This window comes from Stenella coeruleoalba (assembly GCF_951394435.1).
Source record: "Stenella coeruleoalba genome assembly, chromosome: 14".
NCBI classification, from domain to species: Eukaryota; Metazoa; Chordata; class Mammalia; order Artiodactyla; family Delphinidae; genus Stenella; species Stenella coeruleoalba.
The window spans coordinates 40,242,040-40,251,603 of NC_137160.1; the positions used below are offsets into that span (position 1 = coordinate 40,242,040).

Below are 9,564 nucleotides of genomic sequence, written 5' to 3' on the forward strand. Positions count from 1 at the left end.
ACTTTGAATCCTACCTACCTCCTCCTTTGTAAATGTGGGCAAGTCATTTAGCCTCTCTGAGCCTCAGTTTCATGAGACATAAAAATAAAAAGAACAACAGCTTCCTTAGAGTTGTGAGAGTTAAATGTACAAATACCTAGTATATTCTCCAGTGCATAGCATGTGCCCCATTAAAAGTAGCTACATTATCTGTATAATTTCCTAATTTTTATCTAGTAAGAACGTGCTAAGAATGATCATTTGAATTTTCTTTATAGTTAAAAAATGATGATGAATTGTAACATGTGTGTTACTCTGGTGAGGGATGTTGATAATGGGTGAGGCTATGCATGTGTGGGGACAGAGGGTATATGGGACATCTCTGTACTTTCTGCGCAATTTTGCTGTGAACCTAAAACTGCTCTTAAAAATAAAGTCTATCAAACAGTAATAAAAATATTATGATGATGCAGTAACTGCAATAGCAGCTGTAGAGATATTCAGCATTATACAGTAAAACAGGTTATTTCTCAAATAATTTAGAACATGATGCTGCTGTGGAAAGAACCTGAGGTTCAGTAACAGAATACCTGGCTTCCAGCCTGAGTTTTACTGATTGTATGAACTTGAACAAATCACTTAATTGAATTTATCTTTACTGTCAGTAAAATGAGGATTATGATGTAGACTTTGTCTACCTCCCAGGGCTGATGTGAAGATCAAATGAGGGAATCTATATGGAAGCATTGTGTAACACTCTGATATGTCATAGAAGGGATAGGGTTTGGGTTTTGTAAACTTATTCTTTTCCTTGCCTTTTTGGCAAAAGGACCCCGGGTTCTGATCCAAGGGAGAAGGGTTAATCATAGGGTAATAGCCTGCATTCAAACGGAGTCTCCTCCTCCTCATTTCCTGCCAAAGCAACATTTTGGTTAGAAGCAGGGGAATACTGTCACTGAACGCAGTGGGAAGAGGATAGGCAGGGAAGAGCCTTTAAAAATGAAGTAAATGAATAAAACACACAGAAATTCCCTATTTTGCCCTTTCTCATTTAGTACCTAGCTCATTTCTGGCAATGTATACCTGCTTCCCTCCTCCTGCTGGTGTTTTCATTTATGTAAATTTCTTTATTTCCTTTTATATAAATCAAATTAACAGTGACATTATTTGGAACATAGAGAATGCTTGCTGCTCTGTGCACTGAGTGGGCCAACTTGGCTATTGTAACCCCAGATCATAGTTTTTTCTTCCTGTACTATGTTGTCAAGTGGTTTTACTTTTATTCCAAGTGCTCTCCTTATTATAATAGCCCTTGAAAGGTAGCCTAGAGTTTCAGTGACACTGACTTAATTACTAAAAGGCCCTGGGAAAGGCGGCCTGGCACAGTGGCAGGAGCACGGGTTTGGAATCCTCAGACCTGGCTTTGAATCCTGGCTCTGCCACTTGATAGATTTGTGACATGAAAAGTCAAGTGACCTGTCTGAACCTCACCTTCCTCACGTGGAAAGTGAGGATAATACCCCTCTGCTTTTTAGGGTGGTTTATAATGGTTATAAATATTGGTTTGGCCAAAAAGTTCATTTGGGTTTTATGGAAAAAACCCAATAGCTTAGGACAGTACTCAATACAGGGAAGTCTGGTTTTTTTAATCCAGCTATAGGCAAGTCACGTAATGTTCCTGAGTGTCAGTCCACTCAGGTGTGACAAGGGGATCACAGCAATTCCTATCTACCAGGGTTATTCTGAAAATTAAAGATAATGGAATTAAAGTTCTGGGAAGTGGTGGGAACTGGCTCTTCTTAATGCTGCTTGTTCAGTGGCTGAGTTTGCAGCCAGAAGGACCTGGGTTTAAATCCTAATTCTGCCACTTAGCTCCTTTGAACATCTTCCCCTTAGAAAAATGGAGATAACATCTTCCTTGCATAGTTTTTGTGACGATTAGAGATAATGTATAGAAAACGTCTGGCACTTTGGTAAAACAGCTCAATAGATGCTAGGATTATATTGTAATATGCAGTATAAGTACATCACTAGGGTTTGATTTGCTAATTGTGATTCTTCCTTTACTGGAAAATATCCAGTAACTGACAGGAGTGTTTAAACTTTAACTCTTGTCTTTCTAGACCTGTGAGCATTGCAGCAATGGAAAAACCGAGTTCTTGATTTAGTTAAAGGAAGAAATGAGGCTGGGCAGATGGCATCTGGTCTGAAGGCGCAGTATGGGGAAAACAGTTGAAAGTTTTTCAGGCTCATGTGACAGTGGCCTCTGTTCTCACCCTCACACCTAGGAAAGGTCCAATAACCTGAGTCTCTCGGCCTCCAAGGGAATTAAGCTGAGTTTATTCCTGAAGTATAAACTTTCAAACAGTGGCTCTTTTTTTTTTTCCCTTTTAGAATATGGTTTGGAACCTGATGCCAAAGCTAAAAGGTTGATTGTATATTGAACCAGAAAGCTAGATAGCTGGTCCAGGTAACTCAAACCAGACATTTTTCTAAAATCTGAACCAATGGATTAAATTTAGTCATATAATTTTAATGGTTTTCTAAACTGTTTTTCTGCCTGTGTGGATCCAATTCAAACATATAATTGCCAATTAATAGTGCAGCATGTTCTCTGACTTTCGGCTTTGTAGACCAGCTTGCCTGTAGAAATTACAAGGCCGTTGTGCGATCCTCCCTCGTACTCAAAAGAGAGGATCTTTTTGATTCTAGAGTAGAAAGATGATTCCCTTATCCCCAGTTGAGTATCTTATCAGTGGAATGATTGTAAAGTAATAATTACAAAGTTGCTCTGGAATCAAGACAATCAGTTAAAGAAACCTCAGTTTCAGGGCACATTGTTGCAACCTGAATAATTTGAAAATGTGGATATCTAACCAGATCTCAGCTCAATTTACTGCATCCAAATAATGGGTGCATTGGTTTCCTAGGGCTGTCATAACAACGTACCATAAACTGGGTGGCTTAAAATAACAGAAACGTATCACTTCAGAGTTCTGGAGACAAAAATCAAAGTGTTGGCAGGATCGTGTTCCCTCTGAAGGCGCTAGAGTAGAGTTTGTTCCAGGCCTGTCTCTTAACTTCTGGTAGCCTCAGGCATCCCTTGCCTCACAGATCATCACTCCAGCCCTCTGTCCTCACATGGTGTTTTTCCTGTGTGTCTTCACAACATTTTCCCTCTGTGTATATCTGTTTCTGTGTCCAGATTTCCCCTTTTTATAAGGACACCATTCACATTGGATTAGGGCCCACCCTAATGCCCTTGAGGTCACATTCTGAGGTACTAGGGGTGAGGACTTTGACATCTCTTTCCTGGGGGACATGATTCACCCCATAATGATGGGCTTGGGTTTCTCACCAAAGAAAGCTTGTGAACTTTTCAGTATTCACCCCGTGACTAAGGGACTCTCTGCTAATGTCTCCCTCTCCATCAGATGCATCTCTTAAAGGCATGAAACGTTCACAAATTCCAGGGGCTATAGTTCTTACAGAATTTCTTGTAAGATAAAGAACTGAGAGTTTAGCTGTATGTATATATGACTTAAAATTTACAGAGTTGGCAAACAGAGATGCTGATGCAAATTTTTTTGTTGACTAAGTACATAAAAATCCATGGTCAATAGAGCAGAGCTAATGTAGAAAAGATTTAAGAGGAGGAGGATTTAAATTGGAGCTTGAAGTGAGGAAAAGAGGAATTTATATTGCTAGAGAGGTTGGGGAAAGTCAGTCTAAAAAGGGAACCGTGACACAGATAAAACTTCAGAGAATAGAATGGGCAAGTTGGTGGTCTGGTGGACTTTAGTCAATTAATATTCACCCAGTGTGTCTATATTCTAGGCCCTTGGAATATCTCAGTGAACAAAATATAAAAATCACTGCCCTCATGGAGCTTATACTCTTGGTGTATATGTGTGTGTTGTGGGAAGAAACAAAATAAATAAGTAAGTAAATATTAGAAGGTGATAAGTACTTTAGAGAAAGAAAAAAAATGTACGGTAGGGGAAAGAGGATTGGGAGTTGGGGAGAGGGTGGCTGCAATTTTAAGCAGGCATTCAGAGTGGGCCTCACTAAGAAGGAAACTGTTGAGCAAAGACTTGAAGAAGGTGAGGGGACCCTATGGCTCTCTGAGGGAAGAACATTCTAGAAAGAGAGAAGCACCAGTGCAAAGGACCTAAGGGAGGAACGTGCCTGAGATGTTTAAGGAACAGCAGGTGGCCTTTGTGATCAGAGCAGGTTGATCAAAGGGGAGAAGAAGGAAACCAGTCCATTGTGAGGACTTTTGTTTTTACCTGCGTGAAACAGGTAGTCTGGGTAGTCGTTACTGAGTTGATGCGGAGGAATGAAATGATATGACTGATGTTTAAAGAGGATCCCCTTGGCTATCCAGGGGACAAGGTTGGAAGCAGAGAGAGAATTTTGGAGGCCATTAGGTAACCCAGGTAAGAAATAATGGAGCCTGGATCAGGGTAGTACCTATGAAAGTGATAAGGAAACAGATTGGATCCTGGATATAAGGTTTTCTTGAGGGCTTTCTTACAGCCAATAGGATTTTCTGACAGATTGAATGTGGAGAGTGAGAGTCAAGTGTAACACTATAACTTGTCTTGAGCAACTGGAAGGATGGAGTTGTCATTAGCTGAGAACAGGAAGCCTTGTAGGGGCAGGATGTTTGTGGGATGGCGTAGGGAGAAACTGGGACTTCCATTTGGGACACAGAAGTTTGAGATGTCTATTAGACATCCAAATGGAGATATTAAACAGGCAGTTGTGTATGTAAGTCTGGAATTCAGCAGAGAGGTTGGAGCTGAAAATATAAATTTGAGAGTCTCTGGAATATGAAGACGGGATGAACTCTCCAAGGTTGTGAGTGATGATAGAAAAGACATCCCAGGACTGAGCCCTGGGACCTTCCGACGTTAAAAGGAGAAAGAAGAAAAAGAGACTGAGAAGGAGTAACCAGTGAGGTAGAAAGAACAGCAATAGGATTTGTTTGACTAGCTGAGGGTTAATAATCTGTTGAGACAGGACAAGGGATAAATTGGTAAAAGGACTTGAAGACCAAGCATAGTCCCTAGATTCTTTTAGAGGCTGAAACTAAGGCATAACTTGATAAAAGATTTGTCTAAAATGACTTCATGGTAAATATCTCCTTCTAATCCCAGTCCCTTGATTCAATCAGAATCCTCATGGTTGAGGAAAATTTTGTAATGTGCAAGGTTTAGAGATATGTATCCCACTCTCCCATGGAATTCGATAGGAGAGGCTGTTTCATTCTGAGTTGTTCAGAATAACAAATTCTTCATCTACTGGGTGTGTGTGTGCGTCTGTGTATGTATTTCTGATCAGTGGCATTTTAGAGAAGCATCCACAGAGCCACCAAAGTTAATAGGTCAGTATTACTTTCTTCAAACGTAGTTTTACTCACAAGCTTGATAAAGGCTAGAGGGTGCAGGCTCAAAAGCCAGACTTAAGGAAAGAGTTCCCTGAATCCTGTTTCTGGTCTCATGCTCTTTTGTTTTGGTTGAGATAATTTGTCTTGCTTGTTGATCTTTGACCTGAGACTTAGGGTTTTCTTTTTTGCAGGATGAAATTGAAGTTTGAAATTAAAGACCAGTAGATTCCAAAGGAGACTGAAATAATACCTTCGGAAGTTCAAGTGTGATGTAACAGTATACTAGAGAGGAAGACGTGGAAATTCAACAATATCACACAAGAGAGTTGAAGAATCAGAGGTGGTGGTTTGGCACCTCCTATGACACACAGATCCCAGGTGGGTCATCCCGAACTTGGAAAGAGAGCATGTAGTAGAATTTTCACTAATTTCTGTTTGTGGCTCTAGGGTAATTGCTGACTAAACTGATGCTTCAAATAAGTAACTAAGCGTTGGCATTTTATAGCCTTTGAAACTTGTTTTTAGACATTTTTTGGTCTTATTTCTCTGTTGCCTTTTTGATCTAAACTCTCAAACTCTTTCAGAACTGAAGCAGGAAATTTAGATTTAACCTCAAGAGTCAATGTTTTGTCTTGTGTCTCGTCTAATATAATACAGATGTGAGGATGGCTGTATTTTACTTGAACACTTATTGAATTTATGCCTTACTCCTTTCTCTTTCTAATGGGAAACAGTCTAACTCTAGTCCTCATTAAACTCAGAGAACCCAAGCTGTAATCTTGAGAATGTACATGGAGAGAAGATATATTTAGGTTATTTACTTAGGTTACAAAGCCTTAAACTGCTTCACTATTTGAGGAAAAATATCTCCTGTCTATGAAAGACAATGAGAAACAAAGAAAAATGTTAAAGATTTAAAAAGTGTTAAAGAATTGAAAAAATGGCCCTTCAAAATGCTCTTTTCTGACTAGAATGAGTGTCAGTTCATTACCTGGGCAGTCTGTACTGTAGTGAGATGTCCCTTTTGAACACTCTACATTCTAGCTTGACAATGCCTATATTTCCTTTCTTTCTTTCTTTCTTTTTTTAAACATCTTTATTGCAGTATAATTGCTTTACAGTGTTGTGTTAGTTGCTGCTGTATAACAAAGTGAATCAACTATACGTATACATATATCCCCATATCCCTTCCCTCTTGCTTCTCCCTCCCGCCCTCCCTATTCCCACCCCTCTAGGTGGTCACAGAGCACGGAGCTGTTCTCCCTGTGCTATGCGGCTGCTTCCCACTAGCTACCTATTTTACATTTGGTAGTTCATATATGTCCATGCCACTCTCTCACTTTGTCCCACCTTACCCTTCCCCCTCCCCATGTCCTCAAGTCCATTCTCTACATTTGTGTCTTTATTCCTGTCCTTTCCCTAGGTTCTTCAGAACCATTTTTTTTTTTTTTTTAGATTCCATATATATGTGTTAGCATATGGTATTTGTTTTTCTCTTTCTGACTTACTTCACTCTGTACGACAGACTCTAGGTCCATCCACCTCACTACGAATAACTCAATTTCGTTTCGTTTTATGGCTGAGTAATATTCCATTGTATATACGTGCCATATCTCCTTTATCCGTTCATCTGTCGATGGACACAGGTTGCTTCCATGTCCTGGCTATTGTAAATAGTGCTGCAGTGAACGTGGTGGTACATGACTCTATTTGAATTATGGTTTTCTTAGGGTATATGCCCAGTAGTGGGATTGCTGAGTCATATGGTAATTCTATTTTTAGTTTTTTAAGGAACCTCCATACTGTTCTCCATAGTGGCTGTATCAATTTACATCCCCACCGACAGTGCAAGAGGGTTCCCTTTTCTCCACACCCTCTCCAGCATTTATTGTTTGTAGATTTTTTGATGATGACAATGCCTATATTTTCTATCTACAAAGCTAGTTCTCCCAAATTGTGCTATTCCAGAGAACTGCGCAGACTGAATATTTCAGCAACTTTGAGGTCACCATCTCAGCTTCCTGTGGCATAAATCTTCTGTAGGTCAGTTGGGCAGAGAAGGGCCCAACTTGTCCAGTGACTGTGATACAGACAATGACACCCAGCACCTTTGGCCGAAGTGCTACATTTATCTATCAGTACTGATCCAACAATCTGAATTTTTTTTTCAGGTTGGTGGCAAATGTATTTCAGAGGGAAAAAATACTTCATAGTGTAGACGTGTAATGTGAGCTCATTTATATGGTTTAGGAATGATTTCTTCAGTGGCCCAGTGACCTGATCTGCTTCAACTAGTCTAAACATGTGTCACAATTATGTTTGTACCTCTCTTTGGATTTATTTGATTAGAGGCTTTCTTGTTGACTTGTGTTACAGGGGAAAATAAACACGTATCCCTGTCCTCAGACCAGTCACTGGTTTGTTTACTCTGATGGTTGCAACCAATCATGAAACAGAGCTCTCCAAAGATGGCATGGTGGCCTCTCCTAGGACATAGTGAGCTTTCGGTCGGTGTAACCAGGGACAGACACGACCCTGGCATGCAGCCAGGTGGCTTCATGGCCAGGGTCTTAGAAGGAGACTCATGACTGAAGGACCAGTTGGTCTAGATGGCTTCCACATCCCTTTCTCACTCCCAGCTGCTTTGATCAGTGCATTTGATTCAATCCTTTCAGGACTGACAGTATCTGGAGAGCTTGGTTAGTAAATGAACAGTTTGGAGTCATGTTTACATCTGGTCCATTGGGTGCCAGTGAACCAGCTAATAATCACATGTGTACACTTGGCCATGGTGTGGAGAATCAGCATTCTGTGGGAGGAACATTTAAAATCACTTTTTGTTTTGGCATTGACATTTTCTTTGAAATTTAAATTTTCTATCATGTCCTCATTAGAAATGCTGGGCATCTGATTTTAAAAAAAAACAAAAACCCCAAACAACCTATGTTAGCTGACACTTCTAAAGTAATATATATTTATAAATATATAAGAGTATAATAATAAAACTAATGATCATGTCAGCAGTACCACTACTGTGGCAGAATGCAATTTGGTATATCTGGTCAAGAATTATATTATTTTCTAATAAGACAGTAAAATATTTCTATTGTTGTCACTATGGTACACCTTACCATTGTGGAATTATAACAAATCCTCATTTGTTCCCTCCTCCCGATCCTGCCGTGTGTTCCTTGCTTTGCATAGACGTTGCATAACATTTACATGTAAGTTTAAACCTAGAAAGGTGAACTAGAAGGTACTAGAGGAAAGAGTACGGAGCTGTTGGTTCAGATTGTTCTGGGTTTGAAACTCCGCTGTGAAACTCATCAGCTGTGTTGCATAGTTTCTAACTTCTTCGATTCTTTGGAAAAAGACCCTGGGCTTCATGAAATTCTGCTTGATGTACATCCTGTGTCCAGAGAGACATCGTTCATAAGAGGGACCGTTATTCCCAGTTGGGCCTGGGGCATTAGCGGGAACAAGGCGCAACAAAGTAGTTGAGAAGCGACAGCATCCTTTTTCATCTGTGTTATTGGCTTGTCCCTTGTTCAGTGGTTGATTGGAGATCAAAGGTGGAAGGGAAACCAGGGTGTGCTCAACAACAAGGATCTTGATGTTCTTGAAAGACAGTATTTAGCTCAAATACTTCTGTGTGGCAAAGATGAATGCATATTAGATTTCTGAGAGTTTTTGTGATGACCAGGAAGTCTTCTAGTCAGTATTTGTTTGTTTTTCTTTATAGGGCGTATCTGAAGAAAGCCCCAAAGAAAGATGGTTTTTATGAAGCTTTGCTCCTTTTGGTGTTTCCTGCCTTGTTTTCCTTCCTTACTCCAAGGGCAGCCTTGCTCTATGTGATGTATGACCAGGCAGCCCAGACTTCTTTTTTTCTTTTTAAAGGATTTGTTTGTTTATTTATTTATTTATGACTGCATTGGCTCTTCTTTGCTGCGCGCAGGCTTTCTCTAGTTGTGGCCAGTAGGGGGCTAGTCTTCAGTTGGGGTGCACAGGCTTCTCACTGTGGTGGCTTCTCTTGTTGCGGAGCACAGGTTCTAGGCATGCGGGCTTCAGTAGCTGTGGCTTGCGGGCTCTCTAGAGTGCAGGCTCAGTAGTTGTGGCGCATTGGCTTAGTTGCTCCACAGCATGTGGGATCTTCCTGGACCAGGGCTCGAACCCATGTCCCCTGCATTGGCAGG

General features: G+C 40.4%; 1 long non-coding RNA gene across 1 annotated transcript in view; it reads left to right on the top strand.

The window, feature by feature from the left end:
* The window catches only part of LOC307197420, a 67,747-nt gene extending 62,004 nt beyond the window's left edge, over positions 1–5,743 (top strand). Inside the window, exon 3 of the long non-coding RNA XR_013831403.1 lies at positions 5,563–5,743. This is a non-coding gene — a long non-coding RNA (uncharacterized lncRNA). The remainder of the gene's footprint in view (positions 1–5,562) is intronic.
* The last annotated feature ends 3,821 nt before the right edge of the window (positions 5,744–9,564 follow it).